The following is a 19,912-nucleotide window of genomic DNA, read 5'->3' on the forward strand; positions in this document are numbered from 1 at the left end:
TCAGAGAGGGGTTCTACCCATTATGGGCTATTCTGGCCCAAAGACTGTTCTATTGTGGATAAACAGTCATGCGGTGTGAGAGAAAATGGAAATGACTCTGTAGTCCAGTGATTAGGGCACGCACCTGGGAGGAGGGAGACCCAGAAACCAGTCCCCATGCTTCAATCACTCTTTCATTATTTATCCACAAGGGAACAGCTTCAATAGGAGAGACTGAGGAAGTACATCAGACTCTCCCATAACTCAGTGGTTAGCGCATCCTCCTGAGAGGTAGGCAGATCTCCTGTTCAAATCTTTTCTCCTTCTCTTGCAGAGAGGGGGGGAATTGAACCTGGGTTTCCCACATCCCATAGAAGTGCTTTAACTACTGGGCTAAAAGTTATGGAGGTGGCCCCTCCACCAGCCACATTTTAAATGGGAGTTATACTGTAAGTGGCCTCTGTGCATACTCACTGTATAGGGCCCCCCCCATATGCGACTTAAGCAGTCCTAGTTTCTGAATTTCTCTGGGGCTTAGGTGGGAGACAGGAATGCCTAAAGTGGGGCAGTAGCATGCATGCCCAGAGCCTGAAATATAGGTGCCTAGGGAACTTTTACCTTGAAAACTTAGGCACTGAGCAGGTTTAGGCACCTACAGCATTTGGAGGGAGCTTGGTGGGTCACAGTTGAGCCAAACCTGGGACTTAGGTGATTAAGTCTGGGGTTTAGGTGCCTAAATACCTTTGTGGCTCTGGGTCTAGGTGACTTGCCCAAGGTCATGCAGCAAATGACTGACTCAAATCTCATGATGCTCAGCTCCATGTGCTATGCTTTAAGCTACACATATGCTAAAAATAAGGTGAAATAAAACAGGTTTTATAGCTATTTAGTTATAATCCTAACTAATACACCCAGCAGCTATATAAAAGGTGGGGCAAGTCCATTAAGGTCATATAGGTAACAAAGATGCAAAGCTAAGCTTGAATGTGAGAGGTACCCAAAATGCAACTCAGAGCATTGCTAATTAGTCACCTAACTTGGAACATGATTCAAAACAGCTGAAGACCTGTGATAGTAATGTCAGGTCTGTAAGGTACTCTTATGCCTAGCCTTAAAAACCTCTCCAGGTTACAAGCTTGAAATGGATGATTCTCCAGTAACAAAGATATAAAAACTCCATACCTCAAACAGTGGAAGACACCTTCATAGTGTAAAAGGCAGATCCTACAATGAACCCCATATGGGCAGACCCCTGTGCCTGTCATGCTGCAGTGCAGGATTGGACCCTAAGAGGCCTCTAGGGTTAGGATGATCTTCCTGATATTCCTTTTTCTTAGCTGCATCTTGTTACTCCTAGTTATTGACCGATTAAGCCATTCTAACAGCTTCCTCTCTTTTCCTCAAGATTTGCATCTGATTTTATTTATTTAAATCAAATGAAAAGAAAACAAATTTGTACCTCTATAGCTCCTTCAGGCAGAGGCTCCCAAAGCACTTTGCAAAGGTGGAAACACGTTACTAGCGCCCCATTTAACAGTGGGGGCAACCGAGGCACAGAGAGTTCAAGTGACAAGCCCAAGATCACCCAGTGAGCCTGGCACAACCAAGCACAGCACCTCCCTGTCCTATCCTCCCTCCCAACCCCCAATTTCCTGATCTAAGCTCTGTCTCCTAGCATCGGGACTAAACCCAGCCGTCCTAGCGCCCAACAGCTTCCGCTAATCACTACCCCAGACTTCTCCCGCAGTGGTAGATGCAGGCAAGCTGTCCATTACCAGGATCCTTGTTTGTCTATTGCACAGACAGGTGAGAGCGGTTTGCAGGGGCAGCCAGGAGCGCTCCTGCGGGAGAGGGAGACTGAAGGGAGGGGGCTCCTTGCCGGCCAGGTGCGCTCCTGTTGGGGGAAGGCGCTTAGGTGTGCTGACGTCACAAAGCAGAACAGGTGCCGCCAGAGCCCGAGGCAAAAGAGGGAGGGAAGGCGCGGGCGGGCCTGGCTGGTATTGAGCACGCGCGCCCGCCCGCCCGCGAGTCCCGGGGAGAGCGAAGGCGCGCACAGACCCAGCCAGAGGAGCGCCCGAGTGCCGCGCAAAGCGGGGCAGAGCGCAACTGCAGGGGGAGGTGAGTGGGGCTGTGGTTCAGGGGTGGGGGTGCTCTGAGAGGGCCGCTCTCTTCTCCCGCCCCGTCTCGCCCCGCCCCGCGGCGCGGCTCTCTGTGCCTCTGGGAATTGCCGAGGACCGGGGCTGGAAACTTCCCAGTGGGAAGATGGGGGCTGGTGCAAGTTGTGCGGGGTGTTCCACGGGCCTTTGGGGCTGGGCTGACAGCCGCCCTTCTCCCCCCGCCCGGTTGCAATGCAGTTGGCTGTGCCTCCAGCAATTACAGTTGTAGAGCGCCGAAGTTCTTAGCCAACGGGGAAGGGAGGGGGTTGGGGTGGCGAGGAGCGGGGGCTTTGTGAGGGTTGGGGGATGCTCCTGTTCTGGTGAGCCCCCCCCCCCATTTTCGGAGGGTAGTGGAATGGCAGCAGCAGCGAAGGAGGTAATGGGAGCGTGGAGCTGGGTTTCTCTCCGGGCCCCTCCAAGCTGTGCTCTCCCTTCCCGTTAAATGCCTTGGGCTGCCTGCGACGCGGCTCCATGGCCTCCAAGGGGCGGCTGCAGCGACTTGTTCGGCTTTTGTTTCGCTCTTGGCCGCGCCGGACCTGCAGCCCCGGAGGCTGACTCAGAGCTCAGGCAGCTGGGCTTGCGGTAGGTGATTCTCCCAGCAGGTAGAGATTTTTTTCTCCTAGTCACTGCCAAGGACTTAGCGAAAAATTGGCCAGATTTCCTGGCGCGGCAGGGGGAGAGGGAGCAAAGGGTTGGCTGCGCCCGGGGCTGCAGCCTGTCCTAGCCGATGGGCTCAGTTTCCCCAGACTGCGTAGCCGAGGCTGTAGCGGGAAGGTAATAGGAGCAGTCGCTGGCAAGCACCTGGCGGGCTGTCGCTTTGCTGAGCTACTTGTTGACTTCGCCATGAACTTGAATAACTAGTCTTCGTTACCACGGCGCTGCGGCTAAACTCGGGCTGTCTCTGGAAGGGAGGCAGTGCCCGATGGAATCCGTGCATCTCCCTTTCCTGCGCTTAGGGGCTTGGTCAGGTGACTATTTTTGTGACAGCCACTGCGGATACCAATAGCTAGACGTGCTCTCTCGCCTTGGGTCAGGCGACAGTCTCTTCTCCTGCACTCCTAGCTGCAGTCTCCTGCTTTTAGTCCTTGCCATTTTATACAGTGTGTGTGGTCTTGGTATACTACATCCTGCCTCTTGTGTGGGGGAGGAGGGAGAAGATGGACAGGATGACCACCTGAGCTCCTTTCCAGCCCTATATTTTTATGGTTCTATATTACTGTGAGAGGTAAATGTATGGGGATATTGGTTTGACTGTAGTTCCCAAGGCAACCTACTTTTGATGCAGATTATATTGCATGAAGCAACACAATGGTGGTTATGCTTGTCATTAACGCATATAAAGGTATGTAAAAAAAGTAACCCATTTTTTGGAAGGTGTTAGTGTTTAAGGGATCTACACACTGAGCTGCTGTTCTAGTTGAACTGGATAAAATAACTTTAATGGGACACTTTCGTCTTGAAATCTAGGCAGTTTGAAAATGAGTTCAAAGTAATCTAGGTATTACTCTTGCTTATGAATCCCTTTGCTGATTCTTATGATCTTAAATCCACGTTTTTTTTTCTGTTTTTGAAATATTTTTTCTTTGTGGGAAAAGAACCCCAGACAAAATTTTATATAGTGAAATATGAAGCTGTGTATATACACAAAATGCTGTCACATAAACATGTGGGGGGAATACATTTTTCTCATCTTAAACAAATCTTGGGTGTTAATTGTAAAAGGAAATAAAATACTCAGACACGTGATTTTCTTTGTTGTTGTTGTCCCATTGATGTCCTTTGATTTAGTTTTGTGTAGCTTTGTGCTGACAGAATAAGGGATTTAGCAGTGATGAACCAGAAGTCATCTGCTCCTTGCTCCAGGGATTTACTTCCATTTTGTGTCCCTATATTACTGTATAAATGACCTTAGTCTTGATCCTGGAGGGCCCATCTACTTTCTCACTGTAACGAGTCTAGCAGTTCAAGACTCTGTCTACTTGGAGACTTTAAAAGTTGTGGCTTTCATGCGACGGAGCTAATACCATCAAAATCTTAATTGAAGACCTCAAGTTGAAGGTCAGCTATGCTTTCAGAAATTGTCAAGTGCTTTGTCTAGTAACCTTTGTCTACTACCTACTCCCCATAATTAAAAATATTATATTGAGAATAAATACCTCCCTGGTACATTTTTGTGACCCGCCACATAAAACAAACATCTTCCAAACAAATAGTAAGAATTTTACTGTATTTTAAAACCAGTACCCTCTTTACAGAGCAGATTGATGCATTTCCCATCTACCCCCACCCTCCTACTTCCCCCCCAGGGTCTGGTAGAGTTGTGTACTAAAGTCCTCTTTGGAGGACTAAAATCAGTGTTGACATTTGGAACATGTAGTTAAAGTAGTACACTATGGTGAGCATCTCCAATTAAAGTGGAAGTTAAAAATGTTAAAACAATGGTGACATTTTAAACTACTAGTAATTGCTAGCACCCACCTTGACCAATTTAGTGTAGTAATAAGAGCTATAACATTCTTGTCAAATTTTTTGAAAATATTTTGAATGTTTACACCACCTTTTGTTTCTATTTATACAACACAGAGTTGGCAAAGAGAAGAGCGCTAAAGTTTGAAAAGGGCATTGAGCTCAAATTTGACACCATTGTTCTAAGGCCAAGCAGGGATTGTGGGTTTAAAAAAAAAAATCAAGTTCACCATCAAACTGAAGAACCAAAGGTGCTCTGAAAATACTTGTTAAGGAAAGCTGCTTTAATTTAATAAGTGTGCATGATAAAGTGTGCTATTGGGACAAAGATGATGAAATCCCTTCATAACTTGCTTCACAGTACAGGCTCATAAAGTACCACTGGGTAAAATATTTCTAGGGTTCATTCATAAAGGTTTTTCAAGATCGGGTTAGGCTGTCACAGGTGTTTAATGACAAAATTCAAGTTTTTACTTGCCTTAAGTAATGATGGTACTTTCCTCTCCAACATATCAAGGGTTTGGCTATGCTAGTCTGACATTTATTTTGTTTTAGGATAGTAATATTATTGAAGGAAGAAAATGCCCTGAGTTTATAAAATTGGTGAACACTTAGGCTATATTGTATAGCATGATGATTTTGGTGAGCTGAGTTATTGATATACAGTAGTTGCTTCCAAATTCCTTATGGGAAAAACTCGTCATGCTGTTAATGGACTAGCATTTATGTGAGCAGGAAGCCTTTGAGAGTGCTGACTAAATCCTCAAGAATTTAAAATCAGTTAATGACACATATGGATGCAGTTAATGAGTCTGGATTACAAATATGAGCTGACTTTATTTACTGCCTTTTCTTGATTGTGAAATATAGTATGTCCTAAATGTCCTTTTTCTATATTGCAAGTGATAAATTGTAGGGGCTGGCTCACCACAGATTCTGTTGAGATCTCATAAAAGCTGTTTAACTCCAACTGTGATCTCTTAAAGTAAAAAGTTGAACATTAATCTTAGTCTTGCTTTACAATCTTCATTGTACCAAACATATAGGAAGAATAAACAAAATGTGAGGGATGTGGTTTAATGAAGCCACAACTTCATTTACTTGTCTGGGAACTATCTGGCAATAACTTGTCCATTCAGATCCTCATTCCTTCCTTGTTCAGTACTACCTTTTCGCTCTTGTCATCGAGGCACCCGTTGTGAGCCTGCTTGCCCTGCCCAGATTTCTCTGTTACATCAGTGTGGCATGAAGAATGGTCTGAGGTCAGAAATAGTCTCTTATAAACTGACCTAATCATGCGTGTACCCAGTTCTGATTTGCCATGCCCTTCTGAATTGATTCTCGAATGGGTTAGGGTCAGCAGCTCCCCACCCTGCTCTGGTGCAGCCTTTCAGAGTTTACAGTTGCCCCTGGGAGAAGGCCCTGATTGTCATAAAATTCTAAATTGTCTTCACCCAGGTGCACTAGAATCCTGTCCAATGGCTACTTCCTGGATGTCTGAGTGCAAGAGGCATCAGCTGGTCCCAGAGCAGCTCCTTTTTTCATGCCAACTCAAAATCGCCTTGCCTGTGAACTTACAGATGAACTAGCAGCCCACCAGTGGACCCAGTGCACAAATCATATCTGCAGATCCATGCATCAGTTCATGTGACCCACTCCTTTACGCTTGAAAATTGAATAGATATTAAAATTAGCCATTCATGCCGTTGAACTCGGATTACCCACTGGAAGCCTCACATACATTCTGTACTCCATCTGAATTGCAATGCCCAATTGTCTGCATCCCTCGTGCAACACCAAACCTGAACAAAGGGGACCTAAATTCATTAGCCAGGATTGGTCACATTATTAAGCCTCCTTGATTGCCACACAATAGTATTTTTGTGAGGTAACTCCTTAAGCCCTTAATGCCCTGACTAGCAAATCCCTGCCTCACCACCCCCTTGTAGCACTATGGACTCACCTTGTCCTCTCTGATTTATTTTTTACGTCTACAAAGTCAAGATGATGGCTCACCATCCTGAGAGTCCCTAAACTCCAAAGGCCTACCTGAAGTATCCCTTGCTGACCCAGGCACTCGTTCACTGGCTCTAAATGCTCAAAAAAATGGCACCAGGAATGTGGCCTTGAACTAGGCTGCCTCTTGGTTGCACTGGCATATCTGGTGGAAAACCTGCGCCAGATATCTAAGAATCTGAATAATGAATTGTTGGGGATTTTCTCTTGGCCCTCTATCTCAAGACCACTCCTCTAACATCCTAACTAAACCTGCTGCAAGGATAGAGTAACCTTTTATCCAGCTACAAATGATGCCTGGTAAGTGTCCAGATATGGTTGGCGCCAGAAGAACTGTTTTAGCTCGAAAGCTTGTCTCTCTCGCCAACAGAAGTTGGTCCAATAAAAGATATTACCTCAACCACCTTCTCTCTCATCCAATAGCAGTCATACTCCAAGTTTCCAAAGGGCCAGTGGCATCTGTTTTGTGTTCCTTGTTGGCTCCTGGAGTCAAGTCTCCGTCTGTCCTGTCCATCTGAAATTGAGACACAACATCGGCTATTCCATTATTACGAGTAAACCAGAAGTTATTTATTGAATGCTGCAGGACAAGTGCCCTTGCAAATCTCATCACGCTGAGTGATCTGGAGGACTGTTGATCAATAACATGTGTCGCTCCTGCGTTGTCACTCCAGAAACACTTTGGTTTGTAAACTCCTTCTCCCAAATAGTAACTGCAACTAAAATGGGAAAGAATTCCAGGAATTTACTATCTCCTTTTGCATTTAGTCAGTAAGCCATTTCTGAGCACACCACCTGCCTTGGTTTAAAAAAAAATTACCCTGATGCATCAGAGCCAATTTTTAGGTCTGCCTCTAGCATAGCATCCATTCCTCTCTCTGAAAGGAAACTCCATTAAAGTGATTTAGGAACTGTTCCCAGATCCATAAATCTTCCAATTCTTTACTCGCTCTTATAAAAATAATTGGGCCTCAGTACCCTAGCAGTAGCAGCTGACAGCCAAGCAGAAAGTGCTCATCCTGGGGCCACGACTTTATATGCAAAATTAGGATGACCAATAATAGTCTGCACTTCATGTAGTACAACCTTATTGACTGCCCTTACCCTCCTGATCAATCCTAAAAGTTCTGTGAACTTATTTCTGGAGTATCCAGAAATCCCAACTTGGCTATTTAACTCAATTCTTAAGTAAGTGACCTTAGAGAAGAGCCTCTCTGTCTGTTTTTAGTTCTGCTAGTGATGCTCCCAACCTACCCGCCACAGTCTGGAGTGAGGCCAGCAGATCCACACTCATGCTCTATTGGGTATGGCAGGATATAAAGATACCCTCTCTCAGGCCCACAGGGGGCCAGTGGCTTACCTGCGCCCTTCTGATCAATGCCTAGTTCAGGTGTTGTCACTTTCCAACCCAAAAGAGGAGGAACACTTAAAAGAGCTATGACCCTCTCCTTGACCAGACAAAGCCTGCCAGCTTTTGGAGTTGGAGGGGGTCACATTATGAACGTCGGACTTAAATTTAGGTTTATATTGCATATAAGATTATGCTCACTCATTTTAAAGAGTGTTACACAACTTTCAAGTAACTTGTAGATAGGGTTGCTTTAAAACTCTTGGTTTTGGTTGAAAATAAGATGAAGCAGATAAACCTGCAGCTACAATTCAGTGCAGTGCTTTCACCAGTTACATGCTATCCAGCATATGAAGAGTCTACAGTTCATAAATACCCAGTGAAGAAATCTGAACTCCAACTAAAAATGGCATACAAAATAGTAGCTGCTGGGCATCATTGTTAAATAACAGCAGAGTATTACTCATTTTTTGGGAGCTCGGATTGAGCGTATGGTGGAACCGTATAAAGAAACGTTCTTTCCGTACAAATAAATGGCTCACATTGTTCTTGGATGCCCAGCGTTACTTTTTCCCCCTTTTATTCCACTTAGATTACAGGTCAGAAGAACAAATCTACCTCCCCACTTTTGAGGTACCGATTTCAGCCGTAAGCATAGACCTGTAGTATTTCCAACCCAAAGTGTTATGTAAGTTAGGGCCCCCAAATTCACGAGAGTGAAGAAAAAATCCTAGGCTTTTAATTGCCTTCTTAGCTTTAGGGTACATGGTTTCAAACTTCTCTGCAACCATGAGGGCTAGAAACATTTTTATGAAAGCAGAGATTCTCATGTAGTCACATGACTCCAAGGGCTGGGGCCTTCAGTAACACAAAGTACTGTGAGACACATGATAAAATAACCAGGGTTGGCAAACTAGATCCGTCTAGTTGAATGCACAGTAGCTGTTTGATCTAAGCATTATGAAAATACTTACTCTAAAAATTAGAAATGAAGGTTATGGAATCTAACCTAGCCATCCAGTAAATATTGGATAACAGCAACTATAAAGCTGACGGCATAGCACGTTCCTCTTTCGGGTGGGTGATGAGGATGCAAGTTTCATAGTATGAGCAGAGACTCCAAATGCCATGTGATTAAGTAGAAGGTCTCATAAGTCCCTAATGATGTTCACTTCCTTCTATAATATATCATGGTTAAGGCCCTGCTTGAATTGTGGGATGATTGTCAAATAATTATGGCTGAGTTGCGGAGAAGACCTAGAAAATACCAGAAAAGTAGTAATGGGCCTTTATTAATTGTGGTAATTTGGGAAAGCCAGAGAAGACCTGTTTGTTTAAGAAAAAATTGCTGGAACAATATAAACACTCAAGTATTACGTTATGCCTGCTAGTAGTTTGTAACCAGACATTTTGCTGCAACTCCATTACAATCATTAATGCCCAGGCCTCACAGTGGAAGCCTGATCATACCCAGAGAGGGGGAGCCTGAGCCACTCTCTGCTCAGGTAAATGGGGTTGTACTGTGTACTAAAGGGGGGGGGAAGTGTGTTGCAAACCTCAAAATATATGAAAAATTGTGGACAGGGCAAAGTAAGCTAACTAAACTCAAAATTGCTGTGGAAGCCTAGTATTGTGGGATCCACAATTTCTGCAATATCACAAATTAAGCAGGGCCTTAATCATGGTCACTATGGTAACTGTAAGGCCAAGAACGCTGCAAGTTCAACTTAACTGTACAGGTTTTAAAAAAAACCACTTGAGAAGTTACTGGAATTGCCAGGTTTATGGCACAAAGAGGAACTTTTTTTGATCTATCAACAAATACAGCTAAATGTGTTCACTGGAGGTGCAATGATAGTCTTAAAGTACCTTTGAAAATTTCAAGCTGTAAGTTCATAATCAAGTTTAAAGTAGTAGAAGAACCAACAGAATATTGCACAAAGCATTACTGTATATGGAACACTATAAATGGAATTTACCTTTCACCATATGTTGAGATAAGTGTCTCAACATTACTTTAACTAATATAGTATAATGCAAAAAGTCAGAGGTAATTAAATAAAACTGTCTAGAGAAGTTGTCTGCCATATGCCTCACAACAGAGAAATTCATCTAGTTCTTCTGAAATTGTGGTACCGAAGTAACTTGACTGTTCAAAATTTTTCTGTAGCAAACTTAATATGGAGCACCAATGAAGATTTCCTTAACTTAATTGCATCTTTATTGGGCAAAATTACATACCAAGTGCACATTAGAATGGCTATGCTGCAACTCTAGAAGTAGCTTTGCAACTCAGTTATGTTAGTTTGAAATAATTTATGTATAGTATACACTGTTATGGCAATTGTTCAACCTCTTTATAAGATTCAAAACTTCATAATTCTAATGCCTGACCTACAGAACAGGAAAACTGTTTTTACCACTTCATAGCCTTAAGACCTTTGTTTCTCACTGTTTAATATTGCTTGATGCAAACAAAAAGGTAAATTAAACAGCAAGAAAGTTGCCAATTTAAGACCATTGACAGAACTTCTAATAGCTAAGTTTGCTAGATGCTGAAAGTTGATGCTAGCTAAATAAAACTGCTGTACTACAGAGTCTTCAGAACTTTAAGATTTGACGCAAAGCTCTCAAAGCTTATTTGAAATAACTCCTTCACTGTTCAGGAAAATATGAGGTTGTCATAGGAATAAGTACCAAGGATAGCCTGGTGTTTCACTTTGAGTAGATATGTTGAAAGTTATTGGTTAGGGCACAAGCATTTTCAGAGATCGTGGAGGACATTATTTAGTAATTGGTTCAGTAAGTTATCTAAATGGCGGTAAGTCTAGGATCATCTTAATTTTTCCATTACTCAAAACTTCTTCTCATGGAAATGAGTGTCCAGCTGACAGGAATCAATCAATTTTTAGTTTAACTGGATTATTCTAGCAAGATTTGTCTTAAGAGTGGAAATGATACAATGATGTCTCTTCTGAAGGACCCTTAGTTTACTTGAACTGGTGGAATGAAGAAAATACATTTAAACATTCATGAAACTGGACTCATGGTTCAGTTTGGTTGTAGGTGTTCAATTTAGTTTTTCCACTTCAGACACTTTCTGGTAACTTATGTGGAGGCAGTGTTTAGGAAAATGTATGCTTTTGTATATAAACACACAAGTATTTTTTCCCAAAAACTGTTTTTACCACTTGGCTTTAACAAGCAAAACAAAATCTAATTAGGTAACAGCAATATTGATCAATGGCACTAATTATGATTTTAGCAGTCAGTTTAGTGTCCATCTTTTCCATGGTTTTCCTAGTTCCAAAAAGTTGCCCAAAGGTTTAAATGCTGGTGTACTTTCTATTGCTAAAAGAACCTTCTCTTCTATCCAACAGTAAAAAACAAAAAACAAAAAAAAACCCCATTGCTTTGGCACATTCTTTCACTATTTTATTCTCTTTGCTCTGAGATGAGTAGAGTTATTTAATTTCTCCTTTAGCTAGAGAGATAATAGTTGATGTTGAGTGACCATCTTTATTTCAGCTATGGTTCCTTAAGTGCACTTAAGGTGTTCAGATGTTGCTTGTGATTATTAGAACTGGGAGCACTGGCTGTTGGGAGTCTGGAAGGACTGGAAACAGGAAGGAGGGGGGGAGGAGTTGAGAGGCTGGGAGAAAGCTACAGAGGGTGCAGCAGCAGCTTGGTAAAGAGGTTTCCACTTTGAAAATAAAGTCCTGTTGAAGCTTGTTAGTACCTTGCCTGGTTGCTACAACATTTTGGCAATGAGGATGGATCTTCTGCCTCTGAACCCACCCGCACCCTTTCTGCAGAGCCCAGGTGAGCCTCCAATTGCTTTTACTACCTGGATCTATATGTTTGAGACTTATCTGCTTGCAATCAGTGCTACAGAGATTTCTGAAGTAAGAAAGCATGCTCTGCTAATCCACTGCCTTGGAGCAGAAGGGCAACATATATTTTACACTTTCCCTTGCAGATGATAAATATGAGACTGCACTCACTGCATTAAAGATTTTTTTTTTTGTGCCAGAAGTGAATGTAGTAGCTAATCGCTACAGGTTTCGCCAGTGTGAGCAGAAACCAGGGGAAACTATAATGCAGTATATTGCTTCCCTGAGGAGTCTGATTGTAATTTGTGACTTTGGGAATATGGCAGATGAGATGATTAGAGACCAGCTCATTGAGAAAACAACCATGCTTCGTGTAAGAGAACACTCGCTTCTAGAACCACAACTTACACTAGAAAAAGCAGTAACCATTGCTACTCAGATTGAGTCAGCTACAGCTGAAGCCAAAATAATGAGCATGGATACAGGAGGCACAGTCCAGGCTGTGACTCTTTTGCAGAAAAGTTCACTACCACTGCAGACACACAACTGCAAGAGGAAAACTTATGAAAAACCACTGAATGAGCAAATTCAAATACAGTAAAACCCTGTGTAGCTTGCAAGATGTTGTGAGGATCCACAGAGAAAACATGAAGTCCAGCAAAAGTAGCTCAGTGCAATCGTTGCAAAAAGATTGGACATTCTGCTAAAGTATGTCACAGCAGCCAGTTCAATCAACCAGTGCATGCAGTTACAATACCAGATGTTACTGTGCTGAGCATGGACAAAATCACTACTGCACATATTCCAGAACAGATAAAGTGCACTGTAAACGTTTCTGCCATACCCTCGGGCAAACTACACTCTATTCAGCTAATGTTGGACACTGGCTCAGCAGTAGCTATACTACCCGATTCCATCTATCTGCATTACTTTAAAGATGTGCCTCTTACTGAACCCAAACTTCACTTGGTGTGCTATTTTGAAAAACCATAATCCAGTACATGGCTGCCTGCCAGTAATAGTTACTTTTGGCGATTGCTGTGTAACTGCAGAGTTCTACATTGTCCACAAAGGCACTCCTATCCTTGGCAGAGATTTATTGGCTGCTTTAAATCTCAGGGTAGTTAATGGACGAATTGATCTTCCTCAGCAAAGCACTCTTGCGGTACACACACCAGTTTCAGCTGGGACCCAACACCAGGTTGAGGAGAAACTCGGCTGTGCTTATGGGTTTCTGCATAAAGTTAAAATGCGGAATAATGTGGTGCCTGTACGACAGAAGTTACGGCGCTTACCACTTTCAGTCAGGGAAGCTGTTTCAGAGGAACTTAGAAAACTTGTTCAAAAGGACATTTTTGAAGAGATCGCCTCCTCGGAATGGGTTTCACCTATAGTAGTGATGCAGAAGAAGGGTGGAGCCATTCGCCTTTGTGTGGACTTAAGGGAGCCAAATAAAGCTATTGTGATTGACAGCCATCCTCTTCCTCACACAGAAGAAGTATTTGCAGAACTCCGTGGAGCAAAGATGTTTTCTACGCTTGATTTGCAGAGCGCATACCACCAGGTCATGTTGCATGAAGATAGCAGAGACCTCGGAGCATTTATTACACGAGGGACATTTTGTTTTAAACGTGTTCCATACGGTCTCGCATCTGCCCCAGTGCCTTTCAAAAAATGTTATTGATTCTGAAGACTCAACATGAAGTTCAGTGCTATCTGGATGATGATATCGTATTTGGAAATACTTCTGAGGAGCATGACAGTAACCTGCAGTCTGTACTAAAGTGCATCAGCACAGCAGGCCTCCAGCTCAATAGGTCCAAATGCAAATTTAGACAAACTGAACTCTCCTTTCTGGGGCATAGAATTTCACAGGCTGGACTAAAACCTGATCCAGATCATATCCTGGCAATTTCAAATGCTAGGAAACGCAAGCTCTGTCAGTGTAGCATTGACTGCTTTCCTAACATCATTAAGGAATTTGACTACATTGATACTCCAGTGTCTCCGTTCTTGCCATTCTAGTCTAATATATTTTTTCTAGTTCTGAGAGAGTTCATTGACTTATTGATGCTTGATTATTTTTTTTAAACATTAACTCATTTTCAGGTTACTGCAATCTTTGGACTATGGTACCAACTGCCATCAACAAATCGCAAATATTGGCTTTTGCACTGTCTCACTTCATATAGACTCAAATAGCTCATTCTAAAACAGTGGTTCTCACACTTTTGTATTGGTGACCCCTTATACACAGCAAGCCCCTGAGTGCGACTCCCCCTTTATAAATTTAAAACACTTTTTTTTAATATATTTAACAGTATTATAAGTGCTGGAGGTGAAGTGGGATTTAGGGGTGGAAGCTGACAGCTCATGGACCCCCCCACACTTAATAACCTCGTGACCCTCTGAGGAGTTTGAGACCACCAGTTTTGAAACCACCAGTTTGAGAACCCCTGTTCTAAGAACAGTAGCTGTATAATGTCCCCTTAGGCTTGGAAGTATATCAGCATGTACAGCTGTAGTCCAGTATGGCTCGATAAATGGTTTTACAAGGAAAGAAAATCATGTAGACTTGATACTGCTATTGTATTGTTTATGAAGGTTGTAATATAAAGCAACCCAAATCAAAAAACCTCAAATTAAGGTATTACTATCTGAACTGTGTAATTATGAATGAGTGAGCCCATTAAAGGATGCCCATGTAATTAGGGAAGCCTACATTGTGGGTGCTGTTACATTATCATTCCTTTTTTGTTCTGTATTTACAATGGTGTAGTAGCTACTGTTGTTGAAACCATTATATTTCAGATGTGATTGAGCGAGATGCTTTGAGGCCCTCTGGATGACAGTATGCATCCGATGAAGTGAGCTGTAACTCACGAAAGCTTATGCTCAAATAAATTGGTTAGTCTCTAAGGTGCCACAAGTACTCCTTTTCTTTTTTCTCTTGAGACTAGTAGCTGAGACTCCCAACAACAGAACGACGTGACTCAGCCTGGCTTCCAATACTAATCATGATGGAAGAGCCTTTTGTTTTACTTAAGACTCATTCTCCTCCCCTTCCCCCACAAGAGCCAGATTCTCCTGCCATGCTTGATCTGACCTTAATATTTCACCAACAAAGAAGGTGGGATGCGGCCTTTCAGATGCAACTCTTGTGCTAACAAAGAGGCTGTAAAAAGAAGGAAGCAGGAGACTGCTTGAAGTGAAGTCAGGAAGCTGTTGGGAGGATGTATGAAATAACTGATGTTCAGTGATCCCTCAACAAAATCTATATTGAACCTTTTGGATTTGCCAGCTGCTTTCAGTACCACGGACTGGCAAATTTATGTTGTCTAGTTGAAGAGGTTTCAGAGTAGCAGCCGTGTTAGTCTGTATTCGCAAAAAGAAAAGGAGTACTTGTGGCACCTTAGAGACTAACCAATTTATTTGAGCATAAGCTTTCGTGAGCTACAGCTCACTTCATCGGATGCATACTGTGGAAAGTGTAGAAGATCTTTTTATACACATAAAGCATGAAAAAATACCGCCTCCCACCCCACTCTCCTGCTGGTAATAGCTTATCTAAAGTGACCACTCTCCTTATAATGTGTATGATAATCAAGGTGGGCCATTTCCAGCACAAATCCAGGGTTTAACAAGAACGTCTTGGGGGGGGGGGGGTAGGAAAAAACAAGGGGAAATAGGTTACCTTGCATAATGACTTAGCCACTCCCAGTCTCTATTCAAGCCCAAGTTAATTGTATCCAATTTGCAAATGAATTCCAATTCAGCAGTTTCTCGCTGGAGTCTGGATTTGAAGTTTTTTTGTTGTAAGATAGCGACCTTCATGTCTGTGATTGCGTGACCAGAGAGGTTGAAGTGTTCTCCGACTGGTTTATGAATGTTATAATTCTTGACATCTGATTTGTGTCCATTTATTCTTTTACGTAGAGACTGTCTAGTTTGACCAATGTACATGGCAGAGGGGCATTGCTGGCACATGATGGCATATATCACATTGGTGGATGTGCAGGTGAACGAGCCTCTGATAGTGTGGCTGATGTTGTTATTAGGCCCTGTGATGATGTCCCCTGAATAGATATGTGGGCACAGTTGGCAACGGGCTTTGTTGCAAGAATAGGTTCCTGGGTTAGTGGTTCTGTTGTGTGGTATGTGGTTGCTGGTGAGTATTTGCTTCAGGTTGGGGGGCTGTCTGTAGGCAAGGACTGGCCTGTCTCCCAAGATTTGTGAGAGTGTTGGGTCATCCTTCAGGATAGGTTGTAGATCCTTAATAATGCGTTGGAGGGGTTTTAGTTGGGGGCTGAAGGTGACGGCTAGTGGCGTTCTGTTATTTCCTTTGTTGGGCCTGTCCTGTAGTAGGTGACTTCTGGGTACTCTTCTGGCTCTATCAATCCGTTTCTTCACTTCCGCAGGTGGGTATTGTAGTTGTAAGAATCCTTGATAGAGATCTTATAGGTGTTTGTCTCTGTCTGAGGGGTTGGAGCAAATGTGGTTGTATCGTAGAGCCTGGCTGTAGACAATGGATCGTGTGGTGTGGTCAGGGTGAAAGCTGGAGGCATGTAGGTAGGAATAGCGGTCAGTAGGTTTCCGGTATAGGGTGGTGTTTATGTGACCATCATTTATTAGCACTGTAGTGTCCAGGAAGTGGATCTCTTGTGTGGACTGGACCAGGCTGAGGTTGATGGTGGGATGGAAATTGTTGAAATCATGGTGGAATTCCTCAAGGGCTTCTTTTCCATGGGTCCAGATGATGAAGATGTCATCAATATAGCGCAAGTAGAGTAGGGGCGTTAGGGGACGAGAGCTGAGGAAGTCAGCCATAAAAATGTTGGCATACTGTGGGGCCATGCGGGTTCCCATAGCAGTGCCGCTGATCTGAAGGTATACATTGTCCCCAAATGTAAAATAGTTATGAGTAAGGACAAAGTCACAAAGTTCAGCCACCAGGTTAGCCGTGACATTATCGGGGATAGTGTTCTTGACGGCCTGTAGTTCATCTTTGTGTGGAATGTTGGTGTAGAGGGCTTCCCAGACTTTCTTGTTAAACCCTGGATTTGTGCTGGAATTGGCCCACCTTGATTATCATACACATTGTAAGGAGAGTGGTCACTTTAGATAAGCTATTACCAGCAGGAGAGTGGGGTGGGAGGAGGTATTTTTTCATGCTTTATGTGTATAAAAAGATCTTCTACACTTTCCACAGTATGCATCCGATGAAGTGAGCTGTAGCTCACGAAAGCTTATGCTCAAATAAATTGGTTAGTCTCTAAGGTGCCACAAGTACTCCTTTTCTTTATAGGCATATATATGGATAATTACAAGGATAAGTCATTTGGAGTGCTGGGATGAGGAGACAGCGCACTATCATAAGTTGAAGGCCCTCTTTGTAGCAACTGTACCTGAAGGCTTGGGAGTTTTATTAACCCAGGTTAATTTTTACTGAGTGCACAGAAGGGAGCATTCTTTAGTTACCATTTAAATATAAAATTGGATGTGACTCAGACTAGTAGAAGGGTGTACTTTTGTTAAAAGAATTATAGAATTACAATATGCAGTTATAAGGCTGGTATGTATTTAGGCATCTAAGCTTCTGTAAACTTCTGTTTTAGTAAAATACTATAGCAGTTTTGATATTTCCACATTTGGTTGAAATTAAATTGTAACTGTTGACCATTGTGATTAATTCAATCATCTATTTTTTTCTACAGTACAAAATAGTTGGGTAACCAACTATGAACAGTCCAAACATCAAACTAGCTTCAATATCCGTTATCAGTAGCTTTTTTCAATAATCTTTTATTAAGCCACTTCTTATAGGCAAAGCAAAGATAGCTTATGGAAAATTTATGAATATTTGTTTAGGAGCTTCACCTTTAAAGTAAGATTTGGGGAAAATGGTGCTGTTAATTCCTTTTGGGAAACTACTGTGTCAGCAGACACAATACGTTGCTTGTATTCCAGGGATATGAATCTTTAAATTTAAGACAAGTTGCTTGTTAAGGGTCTTGAAGCATTGTGCTATTTGTGACCTTTCCATTGATGTCACGTTGGGGAGAGTAAAATTAATAAATTGAAGTTAAGTTACTTTTCTTTTTAAATCTGTCCAGACAAATGTATAGTAACATTATCGGTCACTGACAACAGGGATTTCAGTGCAACTTGAGAAGAATAATATATACACCAATTTTTCCCTTGTCGTGTAGTTTGACTTTCAACAGCACTTAAACGCCCTTAATCTTACTATCACTAGCATTTGTTTTAATCTTTAATATAAATCCTGAACTGCTTTGTACAGTTCCTGCTCATTTTAAAGTATCTTAGCATTTGGGTCACTCAGTCCAAGAAATCTTTGTTTTCAGAATACACGACTTGCAATGTTAAGCACTGTGGTCAGTTAAGAAAAACATCCTAATTCAGTGACTGACAATATAATAGAGAAACTGCTGGCTGAAGACACTGGAACAGAACTAAAACAAGGTGTAGCTCTGTGGGAAGGGCAAAACTGCTCTAATCACTGGGGCAGGACTCGGGGGGTGGGGTGGGGGGGGAATGTGCATCCAATATTTGGATTGGCAGTGTAGAATATAAAAACAGACATACTTTTTTATTACTGGCTTATACCTTCATTATAAGATTATGGGCTTCACATAATAGGATTGAACAGTAGACATGGGCAGAGTGGGCCACAACTTCGTTGACCTCTTTTCCTTTTGAAATATGCATGTGAGTTTGGGTTTCCTTGGTGTTCTGATGGAATCAAGTATTATCCATAATGGCTGTATAATTAGAATGCATTAATCCCTTTTCTATATGTTCTAGTTTCAAGGTTACTCATGATTCTTATAATTTCAGTAGATTCCATAGTTCATATCATGCTGTATGCCTCAATTCATTGTTTCCTAATAGAGCAGTTAAATGGAATATTACTTGTGCAGTACCATCCTCGCATGAACCTAATGTATACCAACATGCATTAGGGGAGATTGGATTTATACAAGCGCACCATTTGTGCGTCTGTCCATGCAAACTTATGGATTGTAAATGGGCACATATTAATTCATGTGTTCCCCAGCTACTTGACTGAGAATTTAATTCAATGAACTGAGCTAAGTTCTTTTGATTAGTAACACTAATAAGAAATACTAACACAAAAGCTTGCCTCATCATCTGAGACTGGTCAAGTGGACAGGCCCCAAACTGATACAGATCATTGGGTTGTTTTTTTTAACCCCCGCCCCCCCAAACATAGCAACGTTCTTTTTTTAAAATGGGATATTTTCAACTCAAAGTAGGTAGGGACGCAAGCTTTCATATGTTACTAATGGCTTAAGATCTCCTAGTGAATCATAGTTCTGTCATTGACTGCAGTGGAATCAGAATCAGGCTTTTTTGTTCCATAAACTCTCATAGCATGTGTATTGTTGATAAGAAGTCTGTTTGTTTCTGTGGAGGTCATTCCATAGTACTAGCCCAAGTTATATTTAGGGCTTGTTCCTGATAGATTCACTTCAGAGTAAAGCTACCACTATGTATTATTCATTTTATAAATAAGCAGAACAAGTGAATGCCAACTTCCTGTAGTGAAGCAGCATGCATCTTTGCTCTTCAGAAAGAGGGCAGGAATAAAAAATCAGTTGCAGTGTTGCTTTTTAGTATTGTTTTACTTTGGCAGCAAGTGACCAAATGTAAAACTGGTTCTAACTTTGCCAAATTAAAGTATAGCCAACGACTTTAAAGAAAGCTGAAGACGAAATCCTCAACTGCCATTTTAAAGCAACCTAGGCTAAGTGGGTAATCATGTGGGTTAAAAATGTTACAGGGGAAAAGTAACTTGCCCTGCACAACTTTATTTCACTTTCAGTAGTTGAGAGTATGTAGGTTTCTTTTCATAAATGAAATATTAAGTCAGGAAATGAGCCAATTACATAGACCTTGTCTGCTTTATTCATTATTAGGAAAATACTAAAAGGTGTTTCAGACTGCACACAATTCTGTACAGAGAACTTGTCAAACTAGTGTATTCAAGCTTTTGGTCACGGTTATTGCGTTAGGATTGCAGGAAGAAAGTACTTTGGTCTGGACTCCTGTTCAATTTTTTTCAAGCAACT

The 19,912-nt window shown here is 42.1% G+C and overlaps 1 protein-coding gene across 3 annotated transcripts in view; it reads left to right on the top strand.

Moving 5' to 3' along the window:
* The first annotated feature begins 2,026 nt into the window (after positions 1-2,026).
* MTUS1 (microtubule associated scaffold protein 1) overlaps positions 2,027-19,912 on the top strand; it is a 190,351-nt gene continuing 172,465 nt past the window's right edge. Inside the window, exon 1 of one of the 3 annotated variants that reach the window (XM_074951328.1) lies at positions 2,027-2,097. The gene's annotated coding sequence lies outside the window, so the exon portion shown is untranslated. Of the gene's footprint in view, positions 2,098-2,484; positions 2,738-19,912 lie in introns of those variants that run through there. The other 2 variants (XM_074951327.1, XM_074951326.1) reach the window with 2 other exon arrangements.

The sequence above is a fragment of the Natator depressus genome, chromosome 4 (genome assembly GCF_965152275.1).
Source record: "Natator depressus isolate rNatDep1 chromosome 4, rNatDep2.hap1, whole genome shotgun sequence".
NCBI lineage: Eukaryota > Metazoa > Chordata > Testudines > Cheloniidae > Natator > Natator depressus.